This window comes from Spermophilus citellus, assembly GCF_964194105.1.
Source record: "Spermophilus citellus genome assembly, chromosome: 5".
In the NCBI taxonomy this organism is placed as follows: Eukaryota; Metazoa; Chordata; class Mammalia; order Rodentia; family Sciuridae; genus Spermophilus; species Spermophilus citellus.
The window spans coordinates 110,435,010-110,456,039 of NC_138186.1; the positions used below are offsets into that span (position 1 = coordinate 110,435,010).

The 21,030-nt window shown below is 33.0% G+C and overlaps 1 pseudogene across 1 annotated transcript; it reads left to right on the forward strand.

Moving 5' to 3' along the window:
- Window positions 1-17,055: 17,055 nt before the first annotated feature.
- LOC308649454 (hsc70-interacting protein-like) lies at window positions 17,056-20,501 on the forward strand (annotated as a pseudogene). Its single transcript has 2 exons — window positions 17,056-17,060; window positions 19,625-20,501. The product of its transcript is annotated as a hsc70-interacting protein-like (transcript).
- Window positions 20,502-21,030: the final 529 nt, after the last annotated feature.

Here is a 21,030-nt window from a genome sequence, read left to right on the forward strand (position 1 = left end):
AATAGATGGAACCCATAAGAACCAGTTGGAATCCTCAAAGACAAAGTGGACCTCTGTTGGGAGCAGGAAATGAATTGTGAGCATGTCTAAACTGTCTCTAAACAGAGGTGTAGTCTCACCAATCTGAGACAGCTTCATTGCCTAGGCAAATGTCCTACTCAAAGAGAATTCTGTATACCATGGAATTTATTGGTTCAGACAGTCCTAGGTGGGAAGAGATACCAGTGAGCCCAATTAGCCTTGAGGCACCAGCTGTCTGGACACCTTCCCCACAGCCTCTTCCTTTTTGTTTACCTTGGAGAACCCTAACTCACAATAAATTCTTTTGATGTGTTTCTCTATAAATAAAACAGTCCTGGGCTTTTTCCCTTTGTTAGGATCATTCCCATCAGGTCTTTTCCACCTCTAAATCCTCCACTTTGAATATATTTCTTGTCTTTTGTTTTTATTTTCCAATACTTCTTTTATTTCCAGTTGGCCCACACTCTGCTGGTTACTTATTCCCTCCCAGTGCAGACCTTGGGTGGGAAAACACCAAGGTGAACTGGACTCAATCCTGTCTGACCTGATATTAAACCCTAATAACATTAAAGACCTGTGAAAAAGGCTCATGCCCTTTTTCAGAGACCTACACATGCTCCTACTCCAAGATTCAAACTAAAGGAGGAGATCCAGAAAGTGTGGGAAGACCTATAATCTACTTGTTGATTCCTTGAGACTGGGGATCAGTAATATGTGTGAGCTACAGTAGCACCTCTGGCTTTGTGCTGATTGGGGAGGAAGCATCCTTTCCTCCACTTTCCAAATTTGACACAATTTCTCTTAAGCAGAGATTATCCCCAAAACATGGAGGAATACAAAATCAGGCAATGTAGTTCCAACTTAGCTTCAACTTATTATAAAATAATTTACAGTTCCTTTGAAATCTCACTACAGTATAAAACTATACTTCATGATTCTGTTTTTGCACAACTGCATTGGTAAAAATAAAAGAAGTGTTCCCTGAGGATCTTCATATTAGTGCCTTTATATGCTGCAGAATCTATAGTGTGTGTCAAGTACGTAATTGTATTTTGATCCCATTTTAAAGATGTCTGGGGAATGAAAACAATGTGTTTAATTTCTCTCTGCAGTTATAGAAGTGTCATTGAAACAGGTGGAAAATCATTTTAAAACTGTATTATTTTTAATTAAATGTTTCGATCAATTTTTTAAGCAACTTTAAATAATATAAGACAGGTTGTTTGAGATATAATGCTCATGTTCAGCAAACTTTTGCTAAGAAAAGAAAGTTTGCTTTTCAAGAAATTTTTCATTGGTTCTCACAGCTATCTAAAGACAGCTCTTTTTTTTCAGTTTCTGAGCTGAATGTATTTTCTTTAAACTGAAAGTACCTAAAGAAGAAGGCCTTAGGGATATGGTACTACCAGAGCTATTCACTCTGAGCCAAGGAAAACATAAATACATTCTTTCCAAGGTAGTGGGGTTTTTCAAGGCTCTGTAAATTGTTTTGTGATAGATGAACCCTAGGAAAACACATTGGCTCTGTTAGAACAATCAAAGAAACAATATTCTAGTAAAGAAATACACCCTGGGGTCCACAGAGTCATTATGTTACCAAGCTAGTGGGTGATGACCCTTCTATCTATGGCACGACTAAGAACATAGTTAAAATACTACATATAATGCCTTACTACCTGAAAATGCCAAATCCTTACAATCAAGAAATTGTCAAAAGAGTAGAGTGGATCATTACAACCAAAAAGCAACATCAAGGCAGGGTGACAACAGATTGATTTAAAATGTAAGTGGCTATATTAAAATCTCACAGTTCTGAGAAAACACACATTTTAAAGTGGTATTTTAAATTGATCTATAGTTTCCACATATTTCTTTTGTATGGAGAAGAAAACATTTGTCATTTACTGCATTTTTCTCTTCCTGGATTTGAAGCTTATGACATTCATTATACCTCATAGAAAAAGTAAGAAAATAAACTATTCATGCTACAATTTTCCTATGTTGTCTTTTGCTATGAAATTTGCTTTATTTTCATCATGAATTATCAGTTAAGTGCAGTTATATGATATAGTCATTGATATTAATGATTACAACTAATGAAATAGAGAAAAAGAATGGTGAAGATGGATTATTTATGCATAGGAATGAATATATACATATTTATATTTATATATAAATAAAACTTTTGCAATTATATGTTAACGCATAATTATTTATATATAGAAAATATATCAGAGTTCTCCAGTAGATATGCAATCCAAAATGCTGAAGCCCCAGAACAAGACAGAAGGTTTCTTAAGAATCGCTAGCAAGATCCACTTTGGAAGAGTGAAGAAGTTAGAATCCAAAATCCTCAGACAATCGCAGCAACAAAGGAGAATCATTAAAGAAGAGTTGAGCTGAGCATGATGGCACACACCTGTAATTCCAACGGTTTGGGAGGCTAAGAAAGGAGAACCCTGTGTTCAAAGCCAGCCTCTGCAAAAGCGAGGTGCTAAGCAACTCAGTGAGACCCTGTGTATAAATAAAATACAAAATAGGGCTGGGGATGTGGTTCAGTGGTCAAGTGCCCCTGAGTCCCCGGTAATCTCCCCTGCAAAATAAATTAAAAAATAAAACAGTGGAGCTTTTATCTGCTGCTGCTTCTTTGTTCTTATTTTATTCCATCCAAGCCATCGTCCTATTTTAGTCAGTGCTACCCAGGATTATTGAGGTTTTCCATTTCAGTTGACTATCATACATGCCAGTCATTCCTAGATACACCCTCCTTGACACACCCCAAAACCTCTTAATCATAAGCTTCTCTTAATCTAATCAAGCTGACAATTCAAATTAGCCACTATAGAAAATATATAAACATCTAAACAAATAAATGTATATGTTTCTAAATATGTAAATAATGAATTTATATTTCTCTTTTACTTTCTAGCCATACTGAACAATGAATAATCAGAAGTAGAAAATACTGAAAAAGCTTCTCTTTAGAAGAGTGCTGCTAGCACAATGTGGTCATTACATAATAATAGTAGAGTTTGACTTAATTTCCCTTAAGTAAATATTAATTTATGCAAAAAAATTACATAACAGGAAAATAATCATTGAATAAATTAGAGGAGAAAATAGATATCCAAGTGAGCACAAAGCATAAGGATACAAGCATATACTAAATGCTCAGTGAAAAGTGCTAAAATAGTATATATCTAACATAATATGTAATGTGTATTTTTGTTCAAAGCATGATCAATCTTGAAATAACATGATAGATTCATCTCTATGAAAGTATAACTCTGTCAAAATACTGTCACAGACCCACAGCAAGATTATAATTAAAATAAAAGGACAAATACTGATTTAGTTGAAAATATTTGGTATAATATAAAAATGAGCCAATAATCTTAATAAGTATGTGTATAACATCAATCAATAACAACATTAATATGAGTTACACTGGAAAAAAAACACAAAAAGCAGAAACAACATTTACATAAAATCTTACAAAGGAAACACAAATATTTTCAATGTTTAATTGGGTAAAAAAATAACAACTAAAAGCATTTATTTACCTACCTAATTAATGGAATTTGAAGATATTGTAAAAATGTAATATTTAATTATACCGGGTTTTGTTAAAAACTGTTTAAAGCAATAATGACAGAAAATATATTGGTAGAATCCCTTTGGAAATTTTTTAATCTTAAAAATCTAAGTCATTTATTGTAATTAATTTTAAGATTTTATTCCTGAAATTTTGTTTCTTATAATCCATTATTGAAACTAATTTAAATTGCCAAAATGTGTCAGGAAATATGTACTAAAGATTGAGAAACAGACAAAAGAGACTATAGAGTGTCATTTACTGGACATTATGTGATAGATACTTGGGATCATTTGAAAATATAGAAACATTGATTAAAATGTACAACTTAGTATTCATCAGGACGTCAGATGTGTACCTCTGATTCTCTCTTTAATGACTAGTCTATTTTAGGTCTTTGCAGGTGATACAAGTTGTAATGTCAGACAATATTTATAATGCAGATTATTATCATTTGAAGTAATAGAAATATATATAACCCAATAGAGATAAAATTGAACACTTTCCTCTAGAAATATAAACTTAATCATTACATTTATTTTTGTCATTGGTTATTAGAAAAAGTACTTACTACTCACTCTGATTCAGGCTGAAACCAGCATCAGGAACCAGGAAACATCTGATTATAGGTGCAAGGTTTCTAAAAATTGATAGTACAAACTGAATCAGCTAGAGAAAGACTCCACAAAATGACAGGAAATGAAGAGCGGAGAAAGAAAGGATTGGAAGATATCAGTTTTTCAAAATAAACAATAGAGATGGATCACAGAGCTTATTCACGTTTTATATGTAGAAAAACTGATTAACAATAAACCAAAAACTTAAAAAGAATGTGAAGAAATAATAATAGAATCTTATGATTAATTAACATACCCTGTTAAGGAAAAATTTTCATTCAATTTAATCACTACAACCTAGATTTGGTCACTGAAGTTCATAAAGGAAGTGTCCAGGCAGACAATTCAAGTCTGTAAAAGGACACTTGTCAGCTGGCCTTATATTCTATATGTACACATTCAGAAAAGTAATATCTGAGGGAAATAGCATTGAACTCAAGAGTTTTCCAATCAGCCGAGGTTTCCTTTGTCTATAGTGGAAACACCAATATTTTTAAACAGACAAGGTCTTGTGCACAGCTACTCACATTTCTCCATTTTTCCTCTTATCTTTTTCCCTGGGTACTTTTAATTTAAATAAAAGATTCTAGTCACTGGTAGGGAAGGAAGAAATATTTCTGTCCTTGTGTTATTTCTTTCTTTTTGTCCTTTGTTATTTTCTATCTCTGTGTTTAATCTATATTATAAATCCTCTTCAGTCTCCTATGGATTAAGCAGTTTTGGACAGCAAATCCAGTTTTTTTTTTTTTTAGAGAGAGAGGGAGAGAGAGAGAATTTTAATATTTTATTTTTTTTATTTATCAGCGGACACAACATCTTTGTTTGTATGTGGTGCTGAGGATCCAACCCGGGCCGCACGCATGCCAGGCGAGCGCGCTACCGCTGAGCCACATTTTTATCTTCGACTTCATGCCCTAGTACATCTATCCCCTAAGGTGAAGAACAGGGATTGATTTACAGGATTGAATGTGGGAAAATAATTGGAGAAAAGAGCAACAACTAAACAACTGTTGATCTCAAACAACTGACAAACACACTTCCTTACTGATACATATTTGCATCCCTAAATACATCAGTCAAGGTTCTGTCATGATGCAAAATTACACCAGTAATTTGAACAGGGACTGTGCAATATAAATGTGTTAAACATTAAAAATAAATAACTACTAAGAAGGATAAAAATACATCTATAAGAAGCAAGAATAGCAGACAAGAATACAGTCACTACTCCTCTGGCTGAGCTAGGATACACAAGGAAGAAAAAGATGTGGGAGTGACTAAACTCTCCTGAAGCTGAGACTCAACCGTCCTTGGAGAAGTTATTGCTTTAGCATATTGAATGGCCAAAAGTTAACTGAAGAGCAACTTGCTTTAGGTGGTGAATAGATAACTGTCTAGTGGGAGTGCTAGGTAGACATGTTGGCTCTATGCACTGGAATATTATAAAAACTGACTCAAAGGGTTTGGGGGGGGGGGAGGGTGCCATAGTTTATTTTGAGTACGACAAAGTTGAAAAACAGTGATTTTGGAACTGAGACATGATTAAGTTGATAACTGGCAAAACCATAGAAACATTTAGCATATCCAGAAAACAAATAAGAACCTGACATTGTATCCTTAATTGGGTTTATCATAACCAAACTCAAACACTACAAACAGCACAAAACTGTGTGAATATTTATTCTAAGGTCACTATAGTTGTGTTGAAAAGCCAAAATATGCTAATACCTACTTGTCCCCACTCCACTGTCCCAGGGGGCAGTGCCTTCAAGAATTTAGATTCTGTATTCTTCTGCAAACCCAGTTTCTACTCCCTCTTCTTTCTTTATTTTTTTTTTTACATTTTTTGTGTCTCCTAAATTTGCATACCCCACCTAACATGTCAATCTGATTTTTCTATTTTTGATATGTAGTGAGTTGGGATCAGCAGTTCTCTGCATTATTTTAGTGATTGATCCTAGTCTCTCCTTTGGAATGTATAAATGTTAATGCTTCATTATGTTCTCAAATAGGCCAAAATAATTTTTGAGACTACTTTAACATGACCTTTTTCATTTTCTTCCAAAACTTTTACACAGAAAATTTTCTAAATATGTCTGAGGTAATGTCCACAGTCCCTTCCTCTGGAATTACTGGGGCCATGTTTGATGCTAATAGTGAGAACAGAAAGGATTTGTTATTAGTAGATGCAGATGTTGATCTGAAAGAAACTAATTTCTTCACAGTGTTCTATGATCAACATAGGAGTCACATCTCAAAACTGGGTTTAAATGATGAAGCTCCTATCTGTGCTTTACCTTCCCTATACCCTAGATCACTGCCTAGAATAGTTAGTGATTAATTATTATACACTGAATAGAAAATAACAATTTTGTTTATGTCATTTCCTTCTATCATTTACTTTTCCAGTCTTTTTAAATCAGTTTATATAACAGTGCTCATAAAATTTTGACACTTTCTGCATTTTCTTACAATGCCACAGGTAAAACAGAGAATTGCCTTGTTTAGTATAGATCAAGAAACTGTGTTATTTTTATTGGCATTTATGTGTCTTTCAGTCTTCCTTTTTTAGATTTCAGAGTAACCCGATGTTAAGGATCTGCACTGTAGCCTTTTAAGTTCACTGGTAGCTCATGATATGTTTCATTTTTAAATTTGTTTCTTTTTTTCCCCCATTTGACTGTATGTCTAGGGAGATCTTACTTTTGTTTATTTCATTTTTATTGTTCTTTATAGTTACACATGACAGTAGGATCCATCTTGACATAATTGTAAAAGCATGGAATGTATGTTCTTCTAATTCAATCCCCAGTGCTTCCTCTTCCCAGCCCATCCCCTTCCCCTTGCTCCCTTCCCTCTACTCTACTGATATTTCTGCCATTTACCTAGAGTTATTTTTAAAATTACTTCCTTGTGGATGTACACAATGGAGAGAGTTTCACTAAGTTCATTTTTAAAAAATATTTTTTTTGTTATAGTTCGACACAATATCTTTATTTTATTTATTTTTTAATGTGGTGCTGAGGTTGGAACCCAGTGCCTCACGTATGCTAGGCAAGCACTCTACCACTGAGCCACAATCCCAGCCCTCATTTTGTTTTTTAATGGATACCTTTGTCAAACAATATGCATGATTTTGCTTATATATCCTCTGTTTTATCTTATTCTTCTTGCTGCAGATTCACAACAATATTTATTCTTTATATTTACCATGGTTTTGCATTTGTTCTCAGCTACTTCTGTTTTAGAATCTTGGGAAAAGTTGTTAACTCTATTTTCAGTAAAAGTAAGCTGAGGGTAAGTCTCTTGTTTCATCCCAGCCAAATTTTCTGGTAGGATTGCCCCAAACTGTCCCAATAAATGGCTGTTTGGGATTCCAAAGAAGCAGCACCAAAGGCCAGGGTGATCAGCCTAAAGTAGTTATGAGAGGAATACATAATCGCAGAGTTAGCTGCAATATGGACATGAGAGCCAGCCAGAAAAAGACATTTCAGCCAGCATGTCCTCAGCCAGTGGAGCAACGTATGGTTTATGTGAGGGTTTAAAAGGAATTTGACTCAATGCTGGGGCCAGTTTCTCTCAGAGTTTTGAGAACCTAGATATCTCTATTAGGCCTGGGAATGTTCTCGGCTCCAGCTTGATTCAAGCCTTCCTGGAAGAAGCTGAACCTTCCTGGGTGGCAAAGCACTCAAGGTACTCTGAATTTTGTTTAGAACAGAGAAAGAAACTTGGCCACCTTACAGCTCCTTTTTTTTTTTTAAGGTATTTTTTTAAATAGTGCATATTCCTGGCTTACACACACACACACACACACACACACACACACACACACACATATATATATATATATATATATATATATATATAGAGAGAGAGAGAGAGAGAGAGAGAGATATGAAGAAATCCAGAGGTTTTCTACCACTGGAATACAACCCCAGTCTTTTTTTTAAATTATTGATGGATCTTTATTTTATTTACTTATTCATATGCAGTGCTGAGAATCAAACCCAGTGCATTCTACCGCCGAGGTACAAATCCAGTCTCCAATCCCAGACTTTAGTTTTTTTTTTTAATTTTGTTTTATTTTGAGTCAGATTTTCTCTAAATTACCCTCAAATTTGTGATCACCTTCCTCGGAATCCCAATTGCTGAGATTACAGGTGTGTGCCACTGTGTCTAGCTTTGGAATATATTAATAGATTCTATTTTTTTAAATACTAATTTGTCATTATCCTTGAAGGACATGTATTTGAATTCAGTTAATCTACTTCTTGTATGAAGCAAATAATACAAAGTTTAAACACTGTTCTCCCAAGTATTATTATACTGAGATTTTGTTCTCATTGATTCCACTGCCCCCTCTCCCCCACATCCTGTATCTAGGAAACGAGGCAAATAAAAGTTTGCTCTGCCTATATTGATCTGTGTTTAAAAATATGTGCAACAAACAATTGAATATCAACATGGAGATTTGAAGTGAAGCTCATAGTTATGAATTATTAAGCAACTGTTCTGATTAAACTTCACATGATACGATCAGTGGCAATGAGAATTTGCTAATAAATATCTTGACCAATTTATATGCAATCCTCAATAACAAGTGACAATGATCAAGTCATTTTACAATTCTTACAAATTGGTAAGGAATATCATGAGATTTACTGACAGATGATAAATCAGACTAGCCAATTCTAATCAAATCTTCCCAAATTGGGGGCCAACAGTCACACAAAGCTGTTAATTCCTACCCCTGGTGTCTAACTTACAGATACTTCCTGAAAGGAAAACATCAGTGTAATATCTTACCAGACACAAAAGTCAGTTTAAGTGAGTTTAAGTGAGGAAACATAGTATGTTTGCAGGAGTAAGCTACCTACAGTTTATTCATGTTATTCATGTTATTATTCCATGTTGATGGTCATCTAAAACTTTGGTTTCTTCATATTTGGACAACATCATATAGGGCTGGTTCACCAATTTGTTAAGTTAGGTTTTATCTTTTAATTTCCCAAATGATAATTTCAAGATAGTGCTTTTTAAAATTAGCCAGTTGATCTGAGCCTTCTCTGATTCCATAGCCTAATGAATTTTTGCCACATGAAATGGAAATATCTCTATACAACTTTCCATTTGCTTTTTAACAAAATTAGTCCACTTTCGTATCTACACTTGCTATTAACTTTACAGTTGTATGGTGCGTATTCTATAATTTAATTTTATCTAAATTTCATATTGGTATAATCTCTATACATTCTGACCAAGTGGGTTTATTATAAGAATGCAAAGGTAGTTTAATATTTTGAAATCAACTAATATAATACATAATATTAATGAAGCTTAATAGTCATATATCCATAGATATGGAAAAAGCATTTTTCAACATTTTTTTCTACTCAAAAGTCTTAATGAAATAATAATAGATATTTACATTTTTTTCTTTTTTCTTTTTATTGTTAGTTGTTCAAAACATTACATAGCTCTTGACATGTCATATTTCATACATTTGATTCAAGTGGGTTATGAACTCCCATTTTTACCCCATATACAGATTGCAGAATCACATCAGTTACACATCCACGTTTTTACATACTGCCATAGTAGTGTCTGTTGTATTCTGTTGCCTTTCCTACCCTCTACTATCCCCTCTCTCTTCCCCTCCCCTCTCATCTTCTCTCTCTACCTCATCTACTGTAATTCATTTCTCTCCCTTGTTTTTTTCCCTTTCCCCTCACTTCCTCTTATATGTAATTTTGTATAACAATAAGGGTCTCCTTCCATTTCCATGCAATTTCCCTTCTCTCTCCTTTTCCCTCCCACCTCTTGTCCCTGATTAATGTTAATCTTCTTCTCACGCTCTTCCTCCTTGCTCTGTTCTTAGTTGCTCTCCTTATATCAAAGAAGACATTTGGTATTTGTTTTTTAGGGATTGGCTAGTTTCACTTAGTATCTGCTCTAATGCCATCCATTTCCCTGCAAATGCAATGATTTTGTCATTTTTTAGTGTTGAGTAATACTCCATTGTGTATAAATTCCACATTTTTTTAATCCATCCATCTATTGAAGGGCATCTAAGTTGGTTCCACAGTCTAGCTATTGTGAATTGTGCTGCTATGAACATCGATGTGGCAGTATCCCTATAGTACGCTCTTTTAAGGTCTTTAGGGAATAGTCTGAGAAGGGGAATAGCTGGGTCAAATGGTGGTTCCATTCCCAGCTTTCCCAGGAATCTCCATACTGCTATCCAAATTGGCCTCACCAATTTGCAGTCCCACCAGCAATGTACAAGTGTACCCTTTTCTCCACATCCTCGCCAGCACTTATTGTTGTTTGACTTCATAGTGGCTGCCAATCTTATTGGAGTGAGATGGTATCTTAGGGTGGTTTTGATTTGTATTTCTCTGACTGCTAGAGATGGTGAGCATTTTTTCATGTACTTGTTGATTGATTGTATGTCCTCCTCTGAGAAGTGTCTGTTCGCGTCCTTGGCCCATTTATTTATTGGGTTATTTGTTTTCTTATTGTTTAATTTTTTGAGTTCTTTGTATACTCTGTATATTAGGGTTCTATCTGAAGTGTGAGGAGTAAAAATTTGTTCCCAGGATGTAGGCTCCCTATTTACCTCTCTTATTGTTTCTCCTGCTGAGAAAAAACTTTTTAGTTTCAGTAATCCCATTTGTTGATTCTTGTTATTAACTCTTGTGCTATGGGTGTCCTATTAAGGAATTTTAGCCCGACCCCACAGTATGTAGATTGGAGCCAACTTTTTCTTCTGTCAGACGCAGAGTCTCTGTTTTGATATCAAGCTCCTTGATCCATTTTGAGTTAACTTTTGTGCATGGTGAGAGAAAGGAATTCAGATTCATTTTGTTGCATATGGATTTCCAGTTCTCCCAGCACCATTTGTTGAAGATGCTATCCTTTCTCCATTGCATGCTTTTGGCACCTTTGTCTAATATAAGGTAGTTGTAATTTTGTGGATTGGTCTCTGTGTCCTCTATTCTGTACCATTGGTCTATCTGCCTGTTTTGGTACCAGTACCATGCTGTTTTTGTTACTATTATTCTGTAGTATAGTTTGAAGTCTGGTATCGCTATACCACCAGTTTCACTTTTCCTGTTTAGAAATGCTTTTGCTATTCTGGGTCTTTTATTTTTCCAGATGAATATCATGATTGCCTTTTCTATTTCTTCAAGGAATGTCATTGGGATTTTGATTGGCATTGCATTAAACCTATAGAGTAATTTTGGTAATATGGCCATTTTAATGATATTAGTTCTGCCTATGCATGAACAAGATATATCTTTCCACCTTCTAAGGTCTTCTTCTATTTCTCTCTTTAGGGTTCTGTAGTTTTCATTGTATAGTTTTCACCTCTTTTGTTAGGTTGATTCCCAAGTATTTTATTTTATTTTATTTTATTGAGGATATTGTGAATGAGGTGGTTGTTCTCATTACCATTTCAGAGGATTTGTCACTGATATACAGGAATGCCTTTGATTTATGCGTGTTGATTTTATATCCTGCCACTTTGCTGAATTCATTTTTTAGCTCTAGAAGTTTCTTGGTAGAACCTTTTGGGTCTTCATCCGCAAATAGTGATAATGTAAGTTCTTCTTTTCCTATCTTATACCTTTAATTTTTTTCATCTGTCTAATTGCTCGGGTCAGTGTTTCCAGAACTATGTTGAACAGAAGTGGTGAGAGAGGGCATCCCTGTCTTGTTCCAGATTTTAGAGGGAATGCCTTCAATTTTTCTCTGTTCAGAATGGTGCTAGCCTGAGGCTTAGCATAGATAGCTTTTACAATATTGAGGTATGTTCCTGTTATCCCTCATTTTTCTAGTGTTTTGGACATAAAGGGATGCAATGAAATTGAAACAAAAGAAACAATTGAAAAAATTGACAAAACTAAAAGTTGGTTCTTTGAAAAAATAAATAAGATCAATAGACCCTTAGCCATTCTAATGAAGAGGAGAGAGAACTCAAATTACTAGCATATGGGATGAAAAAGGCAATATCACAACAGACACTACAGAAATACAGAAGATAATTAGAAATTATTTTGAATTCTTATACTCCAATAAAATAGAAGACAGTGAAGGCATTGATAAATTTCTTAAGTCATATGATCTGCCCAGATTGAGTCAGGAGGATATTCACAACTTAAACAGACCAATATCAATTGAGGAAATAGAAGAAGCCATCAAAAGACTACCAACTAAGAAAAGCCCAGGACCGTATGGGTTTACAGCAGAGTTTTACAAAACCTTTAGAGAAGAACTAATACCAATACTTTTCAAGCTATTTCAGGAAATAGAAAAAGAGGGAGAACTTCCAAATTCATTCTACGAGGCCAACATCACCCTGATTCCTAAACCAGATAAAGACACTTCAAAGAAAGAAAACTACAGACCAATATCTCTAATGAACATAGATGCAAAAATCCTCAATAAAATTCTGGAAAATCAGATACAGAAACATATCAAAAAGATCATGCATCATGATCAAGTAGGATTCATCCCTGGGATGCAAGGCTGGTACAATATACAAAAATCAATAAATGTTATTCACCACATCAATAGACTTAAAGATAAGAACCATATGATCATCTCGATAGATGCAGAAAAAGATATTTACATCTTTAATGTACATGTATAAATATAGGTAATAAATATTTGAATATATATATAAATATTATAAATAATATATATTTATTATGTACTACATATAATGAAATATGTAAATTTTGGTATAAAACCACCATTTCAATTAATCAGTAAATGATAAAGTTAGAACTAAGACAAGGATGCTCTTTAGCTTCATAATTACTGAATGTTATTTGGACATAGTGGTCATTTTTTACACTCACTGTTACACACAGAGAGACACTCATATTAGGAGTATAATAATTTGAAATGAAAAGGTTAGAAGATATAACTACATGTGGGTAAAACAAAAGAGTAAGGGAGAAAACCACTACCCAAATTAAGAAAAGTAAAAATAAGTTATAAAATTGTTATGTTAAGCACAGTAACTTCTTTAAGAATAATGACAATTTGTTTAGAAATAACAAAAGAGAAAAGAAAGAAAACCTTTAAGTGCAAAGTTAGTGAAAAATGGGGAAAATTTATAAAACGCCCACAATAAAATGATCTTAGAAGACTCAAAAAGAAACTTGAATGTTGCAAAAACATCTTATATTTCTGAATAGAGAAACTTAATGTTGTGAAGATGACATTCTATTTTTTTATAAATTAAATATTGTTTCAATAAAAATTTAATTAGATTTTTTGCCAGAGCTATATCAGTAGATTAGAATGCTTAATTGGAAAAAATTTGATGGATAATGAAGGAATTCATTAAAAGAGACTCAATGAAATTGGGGAAGATTGATATTAAAGTTTCTGTGGTTAAAACAACATTATATTGACTCATCACTAGACATCAAAACCAATAAAACACTAACAGATACAGAAAGTGACCAGTGCTGTTCTGACAGACAATAAATGATAATTAATTTTCAAATGAATAGTGAAAAGTTGCCATTCTAGAAAGTAGTGTTGAGATGGCAAGACACAACAACAAATAAAATTAGATTCCTTTTTTTTCACAGTGTTCCAGGGTACTTTTTAAAATACCTTTATTTTGTTTTATTTTCTTTTTATGTGGTGTTAAGGATTGAACCCAGGACCCGTGGCATGATAGGCAAGCGCTCTACCACTGAGCCACAACCCCAATCCCAGGGTACATTTAAATGAATACAATATTTAAGTGTTAAAATCCAAAAGTGTGAAAGTAGTTAAAATATCTGGGGGTGATATCTCTGTTCCAATTACTGAGGAACACCCTTAATTTCAGCCTCCAGCCTTCAAATGTGTGAGCAAAAGTTGCCCATATTGTGAATTAGTAACAAGTTGTCCCTACTCTGCCCTTTCAAGTTTTTGACAGACAGATTACATAAATACAATAAAGGATTTTTTACTCTATTAAGTTTGGGGGAAATTTGTCATATTGATTAATTTGGTACCTGGTTGTGGGAGATGCTCTAAGAAAAATTCAAATCATGGAAGTGACTTCAGGATCAGGAAGTGAGGTAAGAACTGGAAGGACCATGAAGACACTATTAATGAAAACCTTATGGTCCTGGAAAGGACTGTTGGTTAGGGCTTGAAGTAAAGTAAGAAAAATGATGTGAAAAGCTGAAAGACAGGGGACACCCATTAGGAGGTGGTAAAAAGTCAGCAGGACTGTCATTCCTCTTAATATGAAAGATGGGAAATGTTCCTAATGAACAATATTATTTCACAATGGAAACATTAACACATTTTTTAAAAGAAAACAATTTTTGGATGAAAGATGAAAATTCACCGGAAACCTTTTCATAAAATATCATTATTGCTTTTAATAAAGTAAAAAAGTCTCAAATTAAAATAATAATAATAATTAAAATAGGCTTAGGATGATTCTCCATTTTAGCATAAGTAAGTTGCATATGTATAGAAATGTAGATTTTTAAATTTGTATATGCATGTAGTCTATGTGAACTTAAAAGTGAATATATCAATTTAAAACCATTTCATATTTTATAATGAAGTACAATAAACATTTCTTCTTTCACGAGGTATAAAACATGGTTGTAGATATCATCTCATAGTTACTTTAATATGGAATGTAATTGTCATTCATATCCAATTATCATCCTCTTCCAGGATCACAGCAGTACTGTACTTCTTGTCTTTGCATTTAATAGTTGTACATTATTTGCAAAGTTGGTTATTTAATTGTCAGTATCATCTCTTTGTGTTTTAGCACAGTTATTCAAGAGAGTGGCTCTTTCATTAGTCTTGCTTAATGAGTGACTGCAATGCAAAAAGTTCTACTATCAACCCAAAATAGATTATATAGAGCAAAATATGGAATAAAATACTTAAAAATGGAATAAAAGATGCCTTTTAAATGTAATGCATTAAGATTTTGGGATTATTTATATTGGAAGCATGACCTACTCTTGAACAAATTATTGAAGATAGTAGACAAAGACCAATGCAGTTAGATTAGAAAAGTATTTAATTATACACTTAATTAATATGACTGGGTAATTTCAATATAAATTTAAGTAAGAATTATTAAACTAGAAAAGAAAAAAATTAATAGTCCTAAATGTCTATTTGCAGAAAGAGTTGTGTAAGTAGTGGAGGTAGAATGACTTTCCCATATGTGCACACACACATGCATATACACATCTACTTATGTCTATTTTAATTTTATATATAATTTAAAAATATGTAATTTTTGTTTATGTGTATCACATTATATAATTGACAATGGTATATATACTTGCATATTACAATTATATAAGATATATGTAATTGTAGAGAAACACATTTAATTATAGTTGTCAATGAAAGAAGATATAAATTTATTTTAAAAAAACAGCAAAATTAGCAGAAAGGAAAAAAAATTAGAAACATCCAATACAACAAGATATATAAATTATTATCATAAATTTACTGAGGTGAATAAAATAATAGCAATAAAAGAGTCTTATAAAATCCAAGGACTATAAAGATTAAATTGTAAATTAAATATGAAGACTCAATAAACTGTGCTAATCCATGCCAAAAAAATGAAAAATCTAGAACATATTTAATTTTTAACAAAATATTGTTCTAAATCAAGAAGTATAAAATTTAAAAGTGAAAGTTTTCTGCCAAATTTTATAAAGTTAAGGGCAGAGTACATTTAGTTGATTTAAATTTATTGTGAAGATAGAAAACAAAAATGAGAAAAGTTGTCAAAATATATTTAGAATACATTATGAACATAAAAATGATAAAATTGTAAAACAATACTATTGGTTTTTCTTTGTGTAATAATCAAAACATAATGAGCAATAAAAAAATACAGATTTCTAATTGAATACAGTAATGTTAAAATAAACCAAGTACTAGAAATTAAATTCAGTACCATGTTGATATTCTTAACACATTGAACATATTATACATTGGGAGCAAAGAAGTAGGTTCATTGTCAGATACCTATGTAAGTAATCTACCATATCAATAAATTAAAATAATAAATTCATGTTTATTTTATAATTAACAGATACTGAAATACATTTAAATTTAGCAGCAATTCTAAATTTGCATAAAAATCTTAAATACATAATAAATAAAAGATATTTAAAATGATATGTATAATTATCCCCATCTTCCAAAAAAGAAAAAATATATATACAATATGAAACATATAGGAAGGTATTCTATATTTTGCCAAAATAACTATTTGACTTGGAATATATGAAATTCACAACAATCTCTATTTTTGACTCTTATTCTTTAAAAAATATCTTTAGTTATTTTTTTGTCAGTTCTTAAAGTTTTATTTTGTTGCTTGACAACTGTTAAGGATGATTTGAAAGAGGATGGTTTGAGGGTCTCTTGATCTGACTTTATGTAGATATTATAATTCATACTTAATTTAATATTCAGTTTCTTTTTGGATACTGACTTTTTATGCTCTTTAAGAACCATGTTAAAGAATAACTAGGCTGTACACATTTAGCGCTGAAGCATAGTCACCTTTTCTGTCAACATGAAAAAATTATAACATTGCCCGTTTATGTAAAATTAGAAATCCATTTTTCAAAATATCTTGGGTTTCCAGTCATTTTCCTCTTCTCTTTTTTAATAAGATCAAATACAAGTTTTGAAAACTTATCTTTTAAGATGATTCTGACAAGAGGGTTATAGAATGAGAGCAAAAAAATAACAAAATAATACCGATAAAACTTAAGCATATTTTCTTAAAATAAGAGTAAATTGATGACGTCAGTAAATGTATGTGAAGTTAGTATTTTAGTGAAACATGTAAAATAAAATGTTGAAAGAGCTTTGAAATCATCAAATCTTAAAGAATCCTGTGTATAAATTACTGTTACATATAATTTTATACATATATATATATGCACATGCACACACATATATATGTGTGTGTGCGTGTGTGTGTGTTTGTGTGTGTGTGTAACAACTGTGTACATAAAATAAAATTTTGTATATATATACTGAGATATTTATAAATACATAGCATGTCTTTCATTCTGAAGTCAGGCCATCCTTGAATATCTTCTAACCTGGACATAGGTCATTAATGTTTTAATTGTTAAATAATTAGGACTTGACTGTGCTAAATATTTACCAAAAATTATCAACAAAGTAACAGCTGGAATTTGAACTTGAAAGTGTGTACAGTTGATCCTCTCACTTATTGATGATGGACACTTTAGATAATAAAGTATCTGAGTTGAAATGGGTTTTGGAAAACAGATAAGTCACATGAGTTACCCACAATATTTTATTGCTGAAATTTTCAAATTGTGTGACTTAATACATTTATGTACATTGTGAATATGTAAGAAGAATATAATATTGAGACATGCATAAACAAGAGGGCTTTTTACTTCCTATAAAACTAATATTTGTTACTCATATTTCAAGGCATTCTTTTTCAAATTGCTCCTAAAATAACACATATAAACTTCTTACCATTGTAGTATATTTATTCACAGCATACATAGCAAATTTTCTATATTGTTTTAAAAATCATTTGATATACTATGTGTATATGCAACGTAGGTTGCACTAACAAAATAATTCACAACAGTAAATTAATCTTTTGTACCATGCTGTCATGGTTCTGGAATTGTTTCCACTTATATTCCTATTCATTCCTTCTTTACATTGCTTTTTCTTTTTTCTTTGTTTGGTACTGGGGACTGAACCCAAGGGTGCTTAATCACTGAGCCACATTCCCAGCCTTATTATATTTTATTCAGAGACAGATTGTCTCAAAGTTGCTTAGGGCCTTTTCTAAATTGATGAGCCTGGCTTTGAAGATAATGTCCTCCTGCTTTAGCCTGCTGAGTTGCTGAGATAACAGGTGTGCACTACCATGCCTGGCTTTACACATCCTTTGTGTGTGTGTGTGTGTGTGTGTGTGTGTGTGTGTTTCATTGATTTTATTTGTTTTTTAAATACACAACAGCAGAATGCATCACAATTCTTATTACACATATAGAACAATTTTTCATATCTCTGTATATAAAGTATGTTCACACTAATTCATGTCTTCATACATGTACTTTGGATAATGATGTCCATCACATTCCTCCATCATTGCTAACCCCCTGCTAACATCTCCTCCCACCCCTCTTCCCTATCTAGAGTTCGTCAATTCCTCCCATGCTCCCTTTCCCTACCCAACTATGAGTCAGTCACCTTATGTAAGAGAAAACATTTGCCATTTATTTTGGGGGGGATTGGCTAACTTCACTTAGCATTATCTTCTCCAACTGCATCCATTTACCTTCAAATGCCAGGATTTTATTCTCTTTTATTGCTGAGTAATATTCCATTGTGTATATATGCCACATTTTTAATCCATTCATCTACTGAAGGACATTTAGGTTGGTTCCACAATTTAGCTATTGTGAATTGTGCTGCTATACAGTTTTTTAAAAACCTTTGCATAAGAATCATCTCAAGATATTATTAAAATATATATCACAATTTTGTAACACTGGGGTAGAGCATTAGATTTTGTATTTCTAAAACTTTGTAGGTGCTGATGATTCTGATGGTGTTTGAACTATGCTTAATAGCTAACTGCTAAGGCATCATCCTGTCTTGGCACACTTTGGTTCCAGAATCCCCATGGATGTCAGAGTCCTCAGATACTCAAGTCCCTTATATAAAATGAAATAATATTTTAGATAACTTATGCACATGCCCTCGTGTATTTTAAATCATCTCTAGATTTTATATAATACCTAATAAAATGAAAGTACTACATAAGCAGTATTTACAGTACATTCTTTAGGGAATAGTAACAACAACAACAACAACAACAACAAAAGGCAATTTGGCACAAATACAATTTGTTCAAAGACTTTAGACCAGTAATCCATTAAATCTGCAGATACAAATGCTCAACTGTAATCTGAAAATATTTTCAGAGAAATTGAAATCTTTTCCAACTAAACTCTAATTGTACATAATTGCACTATTGAAAAAATAAGCTAAAATAATACAAATAAAAAATATGAATATGTATTAGTACTAGTAGTTTTTCCTTCTAAATCTTATTCAAGATATATTCTTATATTTTTAATAAGCTATAAATATACTTGAAAAGGAGACATTGTAAATGAAAATATTTTTCTGCTTGAGTACTAATTTTATTAATTAGTGATGATTGATTAATTTTAATTAATTTGTGATGTTCCAATTAATATTTAGATACATACAAAGAGAGTTAATCATATGAGAATAACTTGAGATAATTATGTAAGATTATGCTATGTCACTCCTAAATTTATATGTTTAAGTCCTAAAGTTCAGCATCTCAAAATACGACTGCTACTCATAAAACTATATCAGAAGAAAATACCAAGGAAGAAAAAACAGATAGCAAGAAGTCGGAAGAAAACATTAAGAGAGATGAGCCATCAAGTGAGGAAAGTGATATAGAAATTGATAATGAAGTGTAATTGAACCAGACACTGATGCTCCTCAAGAAATGGGAGATGAAAATGCGGAGATAACCGAGGAGATGATGGATCAAGCAAATGAAAAGAAAGGGGCTGCCGTTGAAGCCCTGAATGATGGTGAACTACAGAAAGCCATTGACTTGTTCACAGATGCTATCAAGCTAAATCCTCGCTTGGCCATTCTGTATGCCAAGAGAGCCAGTGTCTTCATCAAATTACAGAAGCCAAATGCTGCCATTCGAGACTGTGACGAGCCATTGAAATAAATCCTGATTCAGCTCAGCCTTACAAGTGGCGAGGGAAAGCCCACAGACTTTTGGGCCACTGGGAAGAAGCAGCCCATGATCTTGCTCTTGCCTGCAAACTGGATTATGATGATGATGCTAGTGAACTGCTGAAAGAAGTTCAACCACGGGCCCAGAAAATTGCTGAACATCGGAGAAAATATGAGCGAAAACATGAAGAGCGAGAGATCAAAGAAAGAATAGAAAAAGTTAAGAAGAACATGAGAGAGCCCAGAGGGAGGAAGAAGCCAGACAACAAGCAGGAGCTCAGTTTGGCTCTTTTCCAGGTGGCTTTCCTGGAGGAATGCCTGGTAATTTTCCTGGAGGAATGCCTGGAATGGGAGGGGGCATGACTGGAATGGCAGGAATGCCTGGGCTCAATGAAATTCTTAGTGATCCGGAGGTTCTTGCAGCCATGCAGGATCCAAAAGTTATGTGAATAGTCTTTTTTAAAAAATAATTAAGGTTGAATGAGGTCATTAAGCCAATATGACTAATGTTCTTACGAGAAGAGGAAATTTGGACCCAGATAAGGTACACACAAGGAAGAAAGATCAAATGAGGTGACCATCGTCAAGCCAAGGAATCAGAAGAAACCATGCCGGTCAATATGTTTAAGTCTGTGGTATTCTGTTATGGCAGCTGCAGAAAGCTAAAACAGATAGGCTTCTTTTGAAATTTATATGTAAATGTTTTAAGATTTGATTGTGTCAAAGCATCCATGAGATTATACCTAGATAGATATTGGGTGATTCTTGTTATGTTGAATATAATATAGAGTTGAACCTTACATATAAAATTAAAAATCAAAATTTTTGAAAGGTTGAGTTAATGTGTAGGTGTGTGTATTTGTATATAAAAACACACTTCAGGGCTGGGGATGTGGCTCAAGCGGTAGCGTGCTCGCCTGCCATGCGTGCGGCCAGGGTTGATCCTCAGCACCACATACAAACAAAGATGTTGTGTCC